Source organism: Martes martes (genome assembly GCF_963455335.1).
Source record: "Martes martes genome assembly, chromosome: 3".
Lineage (NCBI taxonomy): Eukaryota > Metazoa > Chordata > Mammalia > Carnivora > Mustelidae > Martes > Martes martes.
In genome coordinates, this window is record NC_137890.1 from 152432338 (window position 1) to 152450587 (window position 18250).

The window sequence follows — 18250 nt, forward strand, 5'->3', positions numbered from 1 at the left end:
CACCACTTGGTAAAGTTACTAAAACTGAACTGTGTATCTGAAAGGAGTAAAATATACCTCAATAAAGCTGTTTTTAAAAAAGTCACTGACAAGGACTCTTTGAATCCAGCTGCCACATGGGTAAGTCCAAGCTAGTCACTTATAGGAAAGTCAAGGCACCCCAATGGATACATGAGTGATTCCAGAGGACACCAGTAGAAGAAATGTCCAGCCAACACACACAATCATTTTGGGCCTTCTGGCCCCTAGTTATCTTCCCTGTCTATAGGTCTAAAAAGATAAGGCATTGTCAGTGGAAGGTTCCTGAGGAGTTTGAAAAAAGCTGATTTTGTTCTTATTCTCAATGAACTATTTCAATTAATGATCCTGAACAAATCATCTAAATTCACTCGCCCTGGGCCACAATGAGAACACATTATAGCTGACCTTTGAACACAGAGGCACCAAGCCCCCATGTGTAACTCTGAGTCCCTCAAAACTTAACAATAGCCTGCTATGGAATGGAAGCCTTACCAATAACCTAAACATTTGCAGAACACATATTTTGTATTATATGTGTTATATATAGTATTCTCACAATAAAGTAAGCTAAAGAAAAAAATGTTATTACGAATTTAATAAGGGGGGGGTTGCACAACTCTTGATTTTGGCTCAAGTCATGATCTCAGGGTCATGAAATCAAGGCCTGGATTAGGCTCCACACTGAGCATGAAGCCTGCTTCTTAAGATTCTCTCTCTCTCGGGGCGCCGGGGTGGCTCAGTGCTAAAGCCTCTGCCTTAGGCTTGGGTCATGATCCTGGGGTCCTGGGATGGAGCCTCGCATCAGGCTCTCTGCTCAGCAGGAAGCCTGCTTCTCTTCCCCTCTCTCTCTCTGCCTCTCTGCCTACTTGTGATCTCTGTCAAATAAATAAAATCTTAAAAAAAAAAAAATTCTCTCTCTCCCCCTCTTTCGTCTTGTTTGCTCTCTCTCTTTAAAATAAAGAGGGGGGGCACCTGGGTGGCTCAGTCAAGTGGGTGTCTGCCTTTGTCTTGGGTGGTGGTCCTGGGGTCCTGGGATTGGGCTTTATATCAGGCTCCCTAATTTGCAGGGTGTCTGTTTCTCCCTCTCCCCTTGCCCCTCCCCACCACTCATGCTCTCACTCTCTCTCTCAAATGAATAAAATTTTTTCAAAAAATTAAAAATTTAAAAATTTAAAAACAAAAAAATGCCATTATGAATATACTTTTATAGTACAGTATAATATCAAAAAAGTCTGATTATAAGTGGCCCCCCCACAGTTCAAACCCACGTTGTTCAGTTCAACTGTATAAAGCAGAGAGCTTACTTCATGGAGACAGCCTGTCTGGCTATGAATCCTGACTTAGCTACTTAATAAACGGTACAAACTTCAACAACTGAAAACAAATTAATGACAATGAGAGCAGAGAGTTCCAAAAATATGGGACCTGGCTAAAGTTATAACCGCAAGACACAACTTTAGATACTTGTTATTAAATCTAGCTAAATAGACTAATAAGAGGTCAACTCACGAATCTAGAAAACAGCTGTAGTACTTAGATCAAAAAAGAATTAGTTAAGACAAAAGTGACCAATTTGAAAAGAGTAAAAGTGATAAGTAAAACTAAGCTATTCTTTGAAAAAATAAAGTAGATAAATATCAGACGAATCTCACTAAGAGAGGACTGAAACACAAGTTAGCAACGAGAAAATAAGCACTTTAGTAAGAGGTTTCTAAAAAGTACTTACAAAAACTTGAGATTGCTATACACACTTCTGATGGATAAATGAAAATTTAACGAAAATAGTCAATTTTCTAGGAAAATAGTTTCTAAAAAAACTCACAGAAAAAGCTAATCAGAGAACAAATCACAGAAAAAATGGAAAAGGCCATTAAAGATCTGTCCTATATCAATTCCTATCAAGCCTACTAAATTCTTATTTGATCTGTGTAAGCAGGAAAGTTCTAGGTCAATTGAACAAAACTCTAACCTGAATCATAAAAAGAGTTCTGGCCCCTCAATCAATTCTGAGACCTGTGCCAGTTTGTAGATCCAGCACCCCTTGAATGAAGAGGAGGCTGGGTCCTCTTGAGGAAGGACCCTAAACACACACTACTAAAAATTAAAACTATTAATCTTTCTCCTAGCCTTTCTGAAAAGGTTAGCCTCTTACCAAAGTAACTGTATATTGGGAAAAAAAAATAATCAGACAACTGGCTCTGAACTGACATTGATTTTAGGAGATCCAAAATGTCACTGTGGCCCAGCCCTCCAATCAGAGTAGGGACTTAGGGAGGTCAGATGAGCAATGTAATTTTAGCTCAGGTCTATTTTGCTATAGGTCCACTGGGTCCCTGATCCCATCCTGTGGTTATTTTCCCAGTTTCAGAATGCATTATTGTAAGAGATATAACAGATTAACAGATGGCAGAATTCTTACAGTGGTTCCCTGACCTGTTGAGTGAGGGCTATTATGGTGGGAAAAGCCAAAAGGAAGGCATTAGTATCACCTCTACCTAGAAAAATAGTAAATCAAAGCAGTATCACATTCCTGAAGGGACTGCAGAGATTAGTGCCATCACCAAAGACTTGAAAAATGCAAGGGTTGTGATTCCCACATCTCCACTCAACTCTCATATTTGGCCTGTGCAGAACAGAGATGGATCTTGGAGATGACAGTGGATTACCACAAATTTAACTAGGTGGTGACTCCAATCGCAGCTGTTCTACCAAATGTGGTTTCATTACCTGAGCAAGTTAACACATCCCATGGCAGCTAGTATGCAGCTACTGATCTGCAGATGTGTTCCAGGTAGGAAGCCAGGCTCCATAGGGCTCATGCTGTATGTTCTCTTTCCTTCGGAAGTCAGTCCTATACTGCCTATTGCCCAGTGTCTGGAAAGAGTTGTTTCATACACAAGGCCTAGTTTTCAAGTTGTTTTGTGGCAACATGATAAATCCAATTTCTGTTACTATATCATGGCCAGAATCTTCCATATGCTTGAAAGTATGTTTTCTGACTACAGTACAATTAAGAATAATAAAAAGGGTAACTTCCCAAATACTTCTTTTGCAAGGGGGGGGGGCAGAGTGAGAGGGAGAGAGAGAATCCCAAGCAGGCTCCACACCCACCACAGAGAAAATGTACCCAGAGAAAATGACCTGAGCTGAAATCAAGAGTCAGATGTTTAACCAACTGAGCCACCCAGGCATCCTATACTTTCCAAAAATTTAGAAATTAAACAAAACATTTATAAATAATTCATAGGTAAAAAACCATATCACAATAGCAATTAAAATTTTTTTAACTAAATGATTATGAAAATACAACATATCAAAATTTGTAGTGCTTAGAGAGAAATGTATAGCTTTAAGACCTTATACTAGAAAAGGAAAAAGGTTTAAAATCAATGATTTATCTTAAGAAACTAGAAAAATTAAAACAAATTAAGTCCAAAGTATGATGGAAATAATGAGAAGTAAATAAAAGTAAATGAATAGATAAAAAAGGAACACATCCAAATTTTTGAAGATTAATAAAATTTATAAACTCTTCACAGAACATTTAAGAAAAAGAGCAAAATTGCCAATATCATGCATTGATAAAGGAGACATAACTATAGAAACTTACAGACATTAAAATAATAGAGGATATAATGAACAACATTATCTGATAAATTCTACAACTCAGACACATTTCCTTGAAAACCACAACCTTCCAAAATTGATATAAGAAGATATAAACAATCTGGATAGTCCCATGTCTCTTAAGAAAATTAAACCTGTAAATAAAAATTTTCCCTCAAAGAACATTCCAGATGCAGACGGTTTCACTGACGAATTCTACCTGTCAACTAAAGTAGAAATAAAAACAGAATTCAATTTTAGACAAAGTTCTTTAGAAAGACAGGGAAGAGGGAAGACTTCCCAATATGTTTTAGAAATTCAGCATAAGCTTGATACCAAAACCTAAGAAAGACATTGCAAGAAAAGAATAAATAGGCAACAGCTCTCATGCACATAGACACCTATAGCCTAAAATAATTTTTGCAAAGCAAATCTGGCAACATTAAAAGCAATCAATTATTGACCACAGTAAGAGAATAAAGGAGAAAAATCACAGGATCATCTTAAGAGATGCAGAAGAAGAACTTGATAACATTTGTCAAAACTCAGAGCCCATTAATGGTAAAACCTCTCAGCAAACAAAAAACAGTAAGTAATTTCCTCAATCTAATAATGGGTATCTACAAAAAACACAAAAGAATAAAAAACTGTATGGCTAACATATTTGATGGTAAAAATTGAATAATTTCTATCAAAAACAAGACATTTACTCTCTTAAATTTATTTCATGTACTAGGTGTCATAGGCAGTATGATAAATAAAAGGCATACAGATTGGAGGGGAAAAAAAGTACAACAGTCTTTATTCACAGATCGTATAATAATGTACAGAGAAAAAACAAAGTGATATAGAAAGGAACTACTACAACAATAAGTAAATTAAGCAAAGTTGAAAAATAAAAGTTCAAGTGCATTTCTATCTTCTAGTAACAAACATTTGGAAAATGAAAATTTTAGAAGAGTATCATTTACAAAAACATCACAAAACATTAAAAACTTGGTGTTTAAGTGCAATGAAAGATGTGTAAAAATTTTATGTTGAAAACTACAAAACACTGCTAAGAGAAATTAAGGCAGAACTAAATAAAAGGAGAGATATACCATGTTCATGATCAAGAGACTCAATATTGTTAAGATCTGTTCTCTACAAACTGAGATACGGACTGACCACAATTTCAATCAAAACTGCAGAGTGATTTTGTTTTTTGTAGAAGTTGACAATTTCATTATAAACTTACATGGAAATGCAATGAACCTGGAGTAGCCAAAATAGTTTAGAAGAAAATTAAATGACATATATTTCAAGACTTATTTATAAGGCTAGAGTATTTGCAGTGTAGTATTTAGACTAATAGATTAAGGAACAAATTATGACAGTCTGGAAAGAGAGCCACATGATTTTTGAGACAGGTACTAATTCAGTTCAATGTGGAAAGGCAGGGGTTAGGGCATATTCAATAAATGGTGCTGACACAGCTAGATTTCTGAAAGGCAGAAAAAATGCCTAGACTCCCTACTTTACATCTTATATAACAGAAGTGAGATAGATCACATTTCTGAATGTAAAAATCAAACCTATAAATTTTCTCAAGAAAATACAGGAGAATATATTCATGTCTTTGGGGGAGGCAAAGATTTCTTAGAATACAAAAGGTATTAATTAAAAAGTTGCTAATTTGAACTTCCACAAAAATTTTAAAACTTCTGCTCATCAAAAGACACCACAGAAAAAGTGAAAAGACAAGACAAAGACTGAGAAAATAGTCACAATTTATATATCCAACAGAGGACTCTTACCTAGATTATGTAAAGAATGAACACAAATGCAATTTTAAAAAGTTTATCTAATAGGGGGCCTGGGTGGCTCAGTGGGTTAAAGCCTCTGCCTTTGGCTCAGGTCATGATCCCAGGGTCCTGGGATCGAGCCCCGCATCAGCAGGGAGCCTGCTTCCCCCTCTTTCTCTGCCTGCCTCTCTGCATACTTGTGATCTCTATCTGTCAAATAAATAAATAAAATCTTAAAAAAAAAGATTAATAAAAAAAAGGATGAAATACTTGGGTAGTACTTCACACATACATAACACAAGGTATATGAATTGCTCTTAAGCATAGAGAAAGTGTTCAGGATCATTAGTCATCAGGGAAATGCAAATTTAAATCACCAACATACCACTTCACATTCATCAGAAAGTCAAAAAAAAAAAAAAGACTGATAACAGCAAATATTGGTGAGGGTGTAGACGAACTGGAATTCATAACAACACTGCTAAAGGGAAGGCAAATTGCTAAAACCCATTTTGAAAAACTGGAAGTTTCTAATGATGTTAAACATATACCTACCCTATTACCAAGAAATTACATTCCAGTGTCAGGAATGTATACCCACCCTTCTCTAGAGAGTCATTCTTTAATATATAAGTCAATAATGACTGAACTTCTATTTGCTAAGTTGTATGCTAAGTGTTAAGAATACAGGGGTGATCAGTCTCTGCCCTTATGAAACATGATGGACATATAACAAAGAAGCAATTTCCAGAAGTAGAATAGGAGAATAGAGAGGGAGCATATAACTTCTTATAGGGTCCCCTTTCTCAAACTTGGGACACTCTTTAAAAATACATATTCCAGGGCATCTGGGTGGTTCAGTTGGTTAAGTGTCCACCTCTTGATTTTGGCTCAGGTCACAATTGCAGGGTTGTGAGATTGAGCCCTGCCTCAGGCTCCCCGCTCAGCATGGAGTCTGCTTGAAATTCTCTCCCTTTCTCTGCTCCTCTACCCGGCTTGTTCTAGAGCAAGAGAGAACAAGTGGGGAGAGAGGGGCAAAGGGAGAGGGAGAAGCAGACTTCCCACTGAGCAAGGAGCCCAACACAAGAGCCACTATGTTAGGTCGTGATCTCATGGGTCATGGAATTGAGCCCCAAGTCAGGGTTCAAGCTCAGCGGGGAGTCTACTTGAGATTCTCTCTTTCTCTATCTCCCTCTCCCTCTCCTCCCACCTCAAATAAATAAATAAATCTTAAAAAAAAAAAAACAAAAAAAAAATCCAGACTAAGGGTTAAGGGAAGGCTTTCCTGAGGAATTGTCTTTTAAAGTAAAATCTGCAAGACAAGCAAGTAGGAGTTGGCTATCATATTGATAACTAAATCTATTTGGTATTTACTTTGACATAAAGGATATAATGTCACACACAAATGTATTTTGAGTTTTTAAAACTGAGAGTTGTATTTAAAAAAGCAATTAAAAACTAATATTCTAGCTGAATAAGAAAAAAATAACCTATATCTACTTTGGATTTCACAATAATTAAGTAGACAGTAATATAACATGGTTACATTGATAAAGGTAAGGAAAAGCTTATAAAGAAAGTGACATATAAGCTAAATCATAAAGCTTGCATAGGGGCCAATCACTAACAAAGAACATCTCAAAGGGAATAGAGCTTCTCAAGTTAAAAGAACAACTATGGGATGGCCCCCAGGTAAAACATGGGTAAAAAGAAGAGACAAGACAACTAGACTTAATACATATAAAAGTGAACTCACTATCATTGATGGTATACTCACTGAACTAGGAACAAAGGAGAAGGAATACATTTATATTATTTTGCTTTTGGGTGTGAAGAAATAGAGATGATGAGTTCATTTAATACATACAAGTTCTAAGTGCCTCTAACATGTACAAATTGAAACTGATATACAGTTTTGAGGCTTAGGAATAATCTGGACTGGAAGTATTCAGCCTCCAATTTAGTGTTTCAGAAAATGATTTTAGCTAATAATGGAAAAAAATTTGGCCTAATACCAAGAGCTTAGTAACCTTTTATTATTTTTACAGCCTTAAGTCTGGCTAGTGACTGTTAATGTTTGTGGTTATGGAGTTTCCAAAGATTTTATAGAAGTCTCACATTCACTTCCCCGAGAACATACACATACACACATAATTAGAGAATTTATGGACTTTTATATTACATCTAAAAATTTCTACTAACTCCTGGCTTAAGGGATTCTATTTAAGTAAGTAAAGATCCTACTCTAGGAATTCCAGGTAAGTATTTAATATAAAAGGTAAGATGAAAAGAAAGCTAACTTATCAAAATGATTGACTTAGAATATATCAGTGGTTTCTTATTTTTTTGGATCCAGAACGTCTTCACATTGTTATAAAGTACTGAGAACCCCAAAGAGTATTTGTTTATGTGGATAATACCTACTAATACTTACATTATTAGAATTAAAATAGAAAAATTTTAAACATTTATTCATAAACATTCGTAAACCCATTACTGAGCAGCACCTTATTTTATTTTTTATTTTTTTAAGATTTTATTTATTTATTTGACAGAGATCACAAGCAGGCAGAGAGGCAGGCAGAGGGGGAGAGGGAAGCAGGCTCCCCGTTGAGCAGAGAGCCTGATGCAGGGCTCGATATCACCAGCCTGAAATCATGACCCAAGCCAAAGGCAGAGGTTTAACCCACTGAGCCACCCAGGCACCCTTTAACCAGCACTTTAAATGTAAAAATGTGTATTTTCAAAAAAGTTAGCAAGAAGAGCATTAAAATTCTGCCACTCTCTTTAATATCTGTTGTTACAAGATGGATTCTTATTCATGTCTGATTGTGCCTTCAAATCTGCATTCAATGTGTTGCAAGCTTCATTCTTAAATATGTACAGATATTCAACATCAAAAACTTGGACAAAAGGAAAAATTTTAGTATTAAAAAAACACTTCCAAATCACACTTCTGGTAAGGGTCAACTATCTGGAATATATAAAGAACTCTAACAACTCAGCAACAAAAAGACAAACAACCCAATTTTTAAAACAAGCAAAATATTTGAATTAACATTTCTCCAAAGATACACAAATGGCCAATAAACACAGAAAAGATTCTCAATATATCAGTATTCATTAGAGAAACGCAAATCGAACCTATAATGAGATACTACTTTATACCCACTAGGATGGCTATTTAAAAAAAAAAAAAAGCACACACAGAAAAGAAGTGTTAGGGAATGAAGCAACTGGAACCCTCATACATTGCTGGTGAGAAGATAAAACAATTTCCGTTTGGAAAACAATCTGGCTGTTCCTCATTAAACTAAACACAGGATGACCATGTGATCCAGCAATTCCACTCCTAGGTACATACCCATTTCTATTCTGTCTTCTCGGTTCTTATTTACCAAACTATTCCCTCCTGTGTTTTCAATCCCAGAACCCAGCCAGCACCCACAGGACTCTCCTTTGACACCTCCTCCATTCCTGTCAGGTCCTGTCAGTTTTAACATCTGACACATCTTTGTAAAGGACTGCTGACTCTCACACGGACTGCAACGATGACCTCCTGTCCGGCCAGAACAATCTTTCCAGAATGCAGGCTCAGTTCAAACCCCGGCTTAAAGCTCAGCAACAGATGTCACTGCTCTTTGGATACAGATTAAACACCCCGCAGGACCCCCTGCCAGCCTCTCGGAGGAAGGGCTTGGGCTCTGTGTCAACCTGCCACCACGCGTCCTGGACAGGTGAGCCCCGTGCGTTCTTCCCCGCCGCCGCATCCCCCTTCCTGCCAACCACTTGGAACTCCCCCTCCACCTCCAGGTCCCCGGAGACACCCCGGCTGCCGGGAACCCTGCCGGCCTGGCCAACACCACCACTTCAGGAAGTCTGGGTCTGCCGTCCGTCTATCCAGCTGCGCCCGCCCGTGGCTGGGAACCCGCGAGCGCCTGTCACAGTGATGCACGCGCGGGTGGATTTCCGCCTCCCGCCGGAAGTAACCGCATCTGCACGACAGTCCGGCTTCTTAGCTCTAGACCCGCTCTTGGGGTGCCAAGGCCGCCTTGGCGCCTGCGAGGTGAGGCGGCGGGCCACACTCGGGATCGAATGTGAAGGTACCAAACTGGGGGATTCTGGAACGTCTGCGTCACTGTGCAAACCCAGAACGGCGGTCTACCCCGCCCGGCCCCCAGCCGCTAAGGATTCTTGCCACCGGGGCTCGACTCGACTTGGCTTCGCTATAGCGGCCCCCCAGACGCCCAGCCTGCTCCCCGCCAGCCCAAGTCTACGCCCGTCGCACCTCAGAGCCACACCGCCGTCGTCGCCACCACCACCGCACGAGAGATCCCAGACCTCAGCCGCCGCCTCAGAGCCGAGCCCGCTCCTCGTGCTGCCGCGGGGCGTGTCGGGTAACGGACACCCGCGGCCCGCCCCCCGCTCGGCGGACGCTCCCATTGGTCGGCGTCGGCGCGGGCGGCGCTGTGATTGGCCCGGCGCGCGGGCGAACGAGGTGGTGGGCTGGCGTGGTGCAGAGGCGGGCGCAGGAGAGCGCCTCCGGGCGGGCGGAACTAGTTCCTGCAGGGCAGCCCGAGAGTGGGCTGCGTGGCTTTGTGGTGCAAAGACCTGGGACCCTGGCGTGGGCCCAGCTCGCGGAGCCTGCAGCCCGCAGTGGGGGGTGGGGGGGGCAGATCTCTGCGACTGGTGTCCCTTCTCTGGCCTGGCACGACGCCTGCCCTCGGGCTGTCCGTTAGACTCCCCATCTCAGGCGGGGGTCGGGGAGAGAAGACGACGGTTAAGGCAGCGCCGAACACCCAGGAATCAAGACAAATAATATTTTAATTTCCTTTAAGGAAAAAAGTAGGGAGAAATCCAGGGGGGCCTGGGTGGCTCAGTGGGTTAAAACCTTTGCCTTCAGCTCGGGTCATGATCCCAAAGTCCTGGAATCGAGCCTCGCATTGGGCTTTCTGCTCAGCGGGGAGCCTGCTTCCCCCTCTCTCTCTGCCTGCCTCTCTGCCTATTTGTGATCTCTGTCAAATAAATAAAATCTTAAAAAAAAAAAAAAAAGTAGTGAGAAATCCAAGATGAACCAAGTATCCATATTGGTATTCCTAATTTTTCCTTTTGTCTCAGGTTCTGGTATGTCTCCTCAAGGCACCATATCCTGTCTTTAAAAGTATTTTTTTTTCATCCATCCTGAATTTTTTTTTAATTTTTTATTTTTTTAAAGATTTTATTTATTTAACAGAGAATACACACAAGTAGGCAGAGAGGCAGGCAGAGGCAGTGAGGGAAGCAGGCTCCCCGCTGAGCTAGGAGCCTGATGTGGGGCTCGATCCCAGGACCCTGACATCATGACCTGAGCCGAAGGCAGTGGCTTAACCAACTGAGCCACCCAGGCATCCCCTGAATTTTTTTTTAAGATTTTATTTATTTGGGGCGCCTGGGTGGCTCAGCGGGTTAAGCCTCTGCCTTCGGCTCGGTTCATGATCTCAGGGTCCTGGCATCTAGCCCCACGTCGGGCTCTGTGCTCAGTGGAGAGCCTGCTTCCCCCTCTCTCTCTGCCTGCCTCTCTGCCTACTTGTGACCTCTCTCTCTCTGTCAAATAAACAAATAAAATCTTTTTTTAAAAAAAAGATTTTATTTATTTGACAGACAGAGATCACAAGTAGGCAGAGAGGCAGGCAGAGAGAGGTGGAAGCAGGCTCCCTGCTGAGCAGAAAGCCCAATGCGAGGCTCTATCCCATGACTCTGGGATCATGACCTGAACGGAAGGCAGAGGCTTTAACCCACTGAGCCACCCAGGTGCCCCAATCGAGAATTTTTTTGACATTAATTTTGATTTTTGCTTAAGTCGTTTGTTTTGAATTTCTGGGCTTTTAAAAAAAAGACCTTTTTTTCTTAAAGATTTTATTTTTAAGTGATCTACAGTAAACATGGGCTTGATTTTACTGCCCTGAGATGAAGAATCGGGTGTTCTGCCAAATGAGCCAGTTAGGCACCCCTGGCATTGTTTAAGGTGCGATTAACAGCTTAGTTTTTTGACACCATCTCTGCATTCCCCAATAGCCGTGAGTTGGTGGGATCCTTGCTTCTCTTTGTCCAAGTTTTGGGAGTCTGAATGTGTGGCCTGCTCCACCCCCTTCTCTGCCTGGCAGCTCTACTGTGTCTGGACTCATGGAATTGACTCAGGGCTTACACTGTTCTGATGTGAAGTTTCACATTTTTATGAAATCTGTCCATCTCTTAGTGGTTTATAGCGGTGACTTTTTTTTTTTTACCCCATTCCACGTTCAGAATAATGGTATTTACACAACATGCAAATGTTCACATTTACGCAACATTTAATCACTTTTTATGATTTGATTTTTTTTACAATTAATTTGTTCCTTATAATTTTTCAGTATTTTCACGTTGTGAAAGTTACATGTGTTTAGTGTAGAGCATTCAGGCAAATAGAAATCCTCTGTAATCTTATAGAGACTCCCTATGGATATTTTGGGGGGGAGCTGCATCAAGAGAGACACCACTGAGACCTTCTCTCATGCAGACTTCTGTACCTTTTGCTTATCCACCTGTCTTGGCAGGAGCTGTTGACGCTTGATTCCACAAACACCTGCGGAGGTCCTGCTGTGTATCAGGCAGGTCCAGAGGTACAAAGCTTAAGGCAATACCTTTCAGAGTACATACAGTCTAGCTGATAGCAGAGAGCTCCTTACAGACTAGAATGTGTGGAACTGAGATGCAGGAGAGCAGACTCGCTAGCATGGGAGCCATATCCTGGGAGTCCCCAGGGAATGCAGCCAGCACTCTGACCTCACAGGGACCTGCCTGTTCTTGCCCCTCTGTAATATCCGCAGCACCTGGCAGAGGCTACTCACTGCCCCATGGGTCTTTTACCAAAATGATCTACGCTAGTGGTATGTTTTTTTTTAACTTCCAGATGACTATTAGAATAACTTCGAGATTCACCCCCCAAACAATTCAAAGTGATTTTCATAAGAAACGTATTAAGCCTATAAATTTGGGAGAAGATTATATTTTTTATATTTATTCTTACTGTACATCTCTATAGTTTTTTATGTTGTGTATCTCCTAGAAGAATGTATAGATTTCCTCTAATACAGGTTCTTAGGTTTTTCAGGGTTTATTACTATTGTTTTGGGGGGCATTTTTTCACTATTATGAAAGAGAATGTTCATATACAGGTTCCTAGGTATTAAAAGTTTGTTTTGCAAATTATTTCTTGCCTTGATTTGGCCTTTTGAGTCATTTGTGCTGCTGCAGCTCCTTCTCTTGAGACAGAAGTTAGCAGCTGTAGCAGATCGAAGTCAGATTTTCCCATGTATTTTGTTTTGACAATGCATTTATGGTTGTGTTCTCCTGTTTTACTTTGTAAAATCTTAACCTTGCTAAATCTTGGGAAATTCTTTTTCTGGGTCTGAACTTTTGTTTTCTATTAGGTATATAGAAATCAGTCATCTTATTTATATTACCCCAGACTGCCCAAATGGTTCATGGGAGGAGGAAACAATGATTGTTTTGTTCCTTTACCAAATTATAACTAGATTATTGAGTCAGTAAATTAGGGGTACCTGGGTGGCTCAGTTAAGCGTCTAACTCCTTTTTTTTTTTTTTTTAAGATTTTATTTGTTTATTTGAGAATGAGAGAAAGCACAAGAAGGGAGAGGGTCAGAGAGAAAAGCAGCAGGACCCCGATGTGGGGACTCAATCCTGGGACTCCAGGACCATGACCTGAGCTGAAGGGAGTTGCTTAACCAACTGAGCCACCCAGGCGCCCAAAGTGTCCAACTCTTGATTTTGGCTCAGGTCACGATCTCAGCGTCATGAGATGGATCCCCACATCAGGCTCCATGCCGGGTGTGGAATCCTCTTGGGATGCTCTCTCTTTCCCCCTGCCTCCCCCCACCTTCCCGCACCATGCTCTTTCTCTTTAAAAAAAAGATGCAGATTAAAATGTTTTGATATGGAAACATTAAACCACAGGATCTTAAACCCCATTTAGTAAAATCACAGTGGGTGAGGGACTACTACTCTCAGTCACTGCAAAATTCCAGGCTGGCCGAGGCAGGTTGAGAAAATCCACACAGGCCTGAGCCAAGAAGCAAAGGTGGCTTTGCCCTGGGAGTAACTTATAATAGAAGAGCTCAGGCAGCAGAAAATCTCAGCACACCTGAACTGGGGAGGGGGCAACAATTTGTTCAGTGTGGAAGAGGGTCAGACAGGGGTGCCGTCTTCAGCATGCTCACGATGGTGGTGATTTGCCCAGAAAACTAGCAGTGAGGGGTAAACACAAACCTAAAGAACCCTCCTTCCTTATCTGGGCTACCCACATCTAAATACAGAATATGTACCGCTTGAGATTTAGGGAGTTCTTTTAGCATTCTTGGACCCACTGCCAATGTCGGGGGGTGGTCCCCACACAAAACACCAAACAATTTTTGGATACCAGCAGGTGTGAACTCAATTCTGACATGATCTACCTGGAGATAGCAGCCGATTCCACAGGTTAAGGGTTTCATCTTACAAGGCTATCTCCCCTGCCACCCCACCCCGCCACCCAGCAGATGCCAGTTGGAATTCCAGGTTGTCACCAGTATCACAGACTGGTGGTTTGGATGGCCTCCTCCTAAGGTCCAACGCATTTGCTAGAGTGGCTCATAGAACTCAGGGAAACACTTGCTTATATTTACCAGCTTATTAAAAGGATGTGATAAAGGATATGAGTATGATCAAGTATGATGAAGAGACCTATAGGGTGAGGTACCAAACAATGGAACTTCTGTCCTTGTGGAGCTTGGGGCCTAGGGTGGTGGCACATGGAAGTGTTCTTGTTTGCCAAATGTGGAAGATCTCCAAAAAGGAAAAAGGACTCAAAAGTCTCCTCTTGGGTTTTTATAGAAACTTCGTTATATCATCATGATTGACTAAGTCATTGGCCATTGGCCGATTCAAACTTCAGCCCCTCTTCTCTCCCTAGAGATCGGGGTGGCACAGAAAGTTCCAACCCTCTAGTCACATGATTGGTCCTCTTGGCAATTAGCCCCTACACTTGGGTGGGGCCCCAAATCACCTTTATTAATAAGACACCTTTTTCACCCTATGACTCCGAAGCACTTTCAGGTAGAGTGGATGAAGAGCAAGCATATATAGACCAAAATACATTTTGGTTATCTGAATGACCATGTCTTTATTTCTTATAAATCATTATATCGCAGGAGTATTAATCTAAGACTTCAGATGTTTTGAGTTTAGGACTTTTTCTCCAAGACTGTGGTGTTCTTGTTACATGCCACCCACGGTATGGGTGATTGCAAAGGGAGACACCCAGCCATAGCCATTGCCACTCCATTCGGACTAGCAGAGCTTGCCTAGCATTCAGTGTTCTTGCGGACAGAGTAGGAGTTGTCTGGTAAGTGGAGATGGGGACTCTTCTGGTAGAGAGGGGAAAGGAGCAAGCAGTGGGTATTGGGAACCAATAGACATCACACCAGTCAGGAAAGGCAGTGTGGAGGCAAGTGTGGGGCTGGGCTTTGGGACAGCTGCCTGGTTCTTGAGGGACTGGGAACTGGATGGAAACTTAGTCTTGGGAGGCTCTTGGACACAGGGCAGTCTTGAGCTGAGGTCCTCTAGATCCTCAGGTCTCTCCATACCCGGGTGGGGATGAAGCTGCAAGTACAGGAAACCCAGCAGGTCAATAGATAGCAGCTCACGTGCAAATACCCAGACAGGCAGGTGCACACATGTACCACATCTGGCCTGACCATTTGTAGAAACACACCAGATGCTTATGCCCCAGTTTGAAAATTGGAACCTGGCTGTCTCCACCTGGCACTTCCCACCCCACTATCCCATGCTGCCTCTTCTGTGATTATCTGCATGTATGGCCATTCTCTTCCTTAGGACCACCTTGTTAAGGTGGGCATTCGTCTTGGTGTTCTCCACGAGCTCAGCTCCATGCAAAGCAGAAATCCATATTTGCTAAATAATAACCTAAAATTTCAAAAATATCAATGGTAAGTTTTGATTCTTTCGTTTACATTTCAGACGATTGAAATGGGACAGCAAAAATGAACAATGGAACATAGCACCTCACTGAAGTTCCGAACCGTGCTTAACTTAACGTTATCTACCGATACTGTGCATTTACAATGTCTTTTGAATGGGTTTCTTTATGTTCTAAATGTCTTAAATGCCACTTTAGTTCTAAAAATGCGGCAAGTTTGTAGGAAACATCCAATAAGCACCCTGGTCCAGGTTTTCAGCCACCTCTTCTCTTCTCCCAATTTTATAATTCAGGTGAAAGCCATGATTCTCAATGGGGGGTAGGATGCTTCCCTTCGGTGACGTCTGAAATATCTACGTTTGTCATGACTGCGGACTGGACCTATTTGCATCTGGTGGGTAGAGCGAGGGATTCTGCTAAACATCCTTTGATGCACAGGACAGCTGCCCAGCAAGCAAGAAGGATTCCACCCAGAATATCAGTGGTGTGTGGTTGAAAATTCAGGGATGAGAAAAACCAGCAACAAATTCCATATAACAATATTTGAGGACAATTCATATTCTATGAAATAAATTTAAAAATCACGTTCTATCTTCTTCTGGATTCAGAAGTGTGTGTAAAACGGATTTGCTATTTCTGTAAAGATTGGTGGGAAAGGTAGAGACTGAAGGTTTGACTTCTTTGGAGCCACAGATTTGGGGCAGGCTATCTTCCCAGGACCAGTGAGACAAGTAGCCCTCCTCTTACCAGTGGTGGCAAGACTTGCAGCCTGTTAACTCCCTGGGCTCCGGCCTCCTCATCTTGTAACCTCACAGGGCTTTTGTGAAAATCCAGTGAAGATATATATCTAACTATCAGGCAAATAAATTTGAGTGTTCTATGTACTTGCTCTTAGTATTATCTGTGATGGCTAGATAAGGAGGTTGTGCTGCTTAAACGTGTTTGTATTACCATGACGTGGGGGAAATCTTAAGGATAAGACAAGGAAGGAAACATTTCCTCTGTGCTAGCTGTCCCACCACAGCAAGAAGATGATACTGGAGGGACCCTGCAGGAAGCAGGGACTCCCCTTCCTGGTTCCTTCCTTCTTGTTCACATGGAGCCTGTGGTGTGAACGTGTGCCACCCAGGGGTGCCCACCCTCCAGCAAAGTTTGCACCCCAGTCCTAGCCCCTGGTTTCCTGCCTGCTGGCATCAGTCCCTGGCACCCTGTGACTTGTATGTCCCCTTATGGGTGGTGACCCCAGGTCCTCTAGTGAGGTCTCAGTCCCAATTTGTCCTCTCTTGGGTATTTTCCCTCAGCTCTAGGCCATTCTCTAGAGTTCTCATCCACCCTTTCTTTGTAGTTCATTCTCTATGGGTTGATCATTCCCTGCGTTAAATTTCCGCTGCTCAGATTACTGGTAGTTTCTATTGTTGCACTGGACCCTTGCATTCTTGAAAGAACTTGGAAAGCGTAATGCTCCTGAAGTGTAACTTCAAAGTTAGAAGTGTTTAGTAGTGGTTGGAAACCGATGTGTTTTGACAGAGTCTAGGGAAATATAGAAACCATGTTGTCATGGAGAGTTGGTACTTCCATGGGATCAATGCAAGAGTATTGCATTGAGTAGTTTCTGTATGCAAGAGTAGTTTCTGTATTAAAAACACGGGTCTCGGGGCGGCTGGGTGGCTCAGTGGGCTAAAGCCTCAATGCAAGAGTATTGCATTGAGTAGTTTCTGTATGCAAGAGTAGTTTCTGTATTAAAAACACGGGTCTCGGGGCGGCTGGGTGGCTCAGTGGGCTAAAGCCTCTGCCTTCGGCTTGGGTCATGATTCCAGGGTCCTGGGATCGAGTCCTGCATTGGGTTCTCTGCTCAGTAGGGAGCCTGCTTCCTCCTCTCTCTCTCTCTCTCTCTCTCTCTCTCTGCCTGCTTATGATCTCTGTCAAATAAATAAATAAAATCTTTAAAAAAAAATGGGTCTTGATGCGCTGGGTGGCTCAGTGAGTTAAGTCTCTGCCTTCAGCTCAGGTCATGGTCTCAGGGTCCTAGGATCGAGCCCTGCATCAGGCTCTCTGCTTAGTGGGGAGCCTGCTTCCCCCTCTCTCCCTCTGCCTGCCTCTCTGCCTACTTGTGCTCTCTCTCTAATAAATAAAATATTAAAAAAATAAAAATAAAAACACAGGTCTTGAATATGCAGCAGCTACAACATGTCCGTGGGCACCAATGTGTGGTTGGGGACTGGATGATCTTATCTGTGGCATGCTCAGGAAGGAGATCTGAACAGTAAACTGTCCAGGGAACAAGGAGACACGAACTCCTCTTGTGCCTAATGTCACCTAGTGCATCCCAGACCCAGATGGTACTGGGGGCTGGACCCCCATGACCTCTAGCACTATGTCAGGAGCACTGTCTCAATGGTATACACCCAGGTCATGTCCCTTACACCAGGATTCTCCAAGTGTCTACATGAGGTATACTTGGGTGACACTGTCTGGCTAATATCCTGAAAAGCTGGCTTGCTGACCCAAGCTGCCTTGAAGTACAACATCCACAAGGACCAACTAAAAATCTGTAAGTAGCCAAACTTTTCTCTACTTTGCTCCAGAAGATCATGTAGGTGACTTTAGTGTGTAACTTCCTCGGTTTGCTTTATATTCTAAGACTCTTATAAGTGCACTCACTATTCTTGTTTGTTGAGAATACACTCTTTTTTTTAATGAGGAAAAGAAAAATTAACTGATTTGATATACACAAAAAAATAAAGAGATGACCCAAAATATATGAACAAGGAATACGGAATAAAGATCTTCCTTCTACGTGGAGAAAGAATATAAAAACCACATTGCT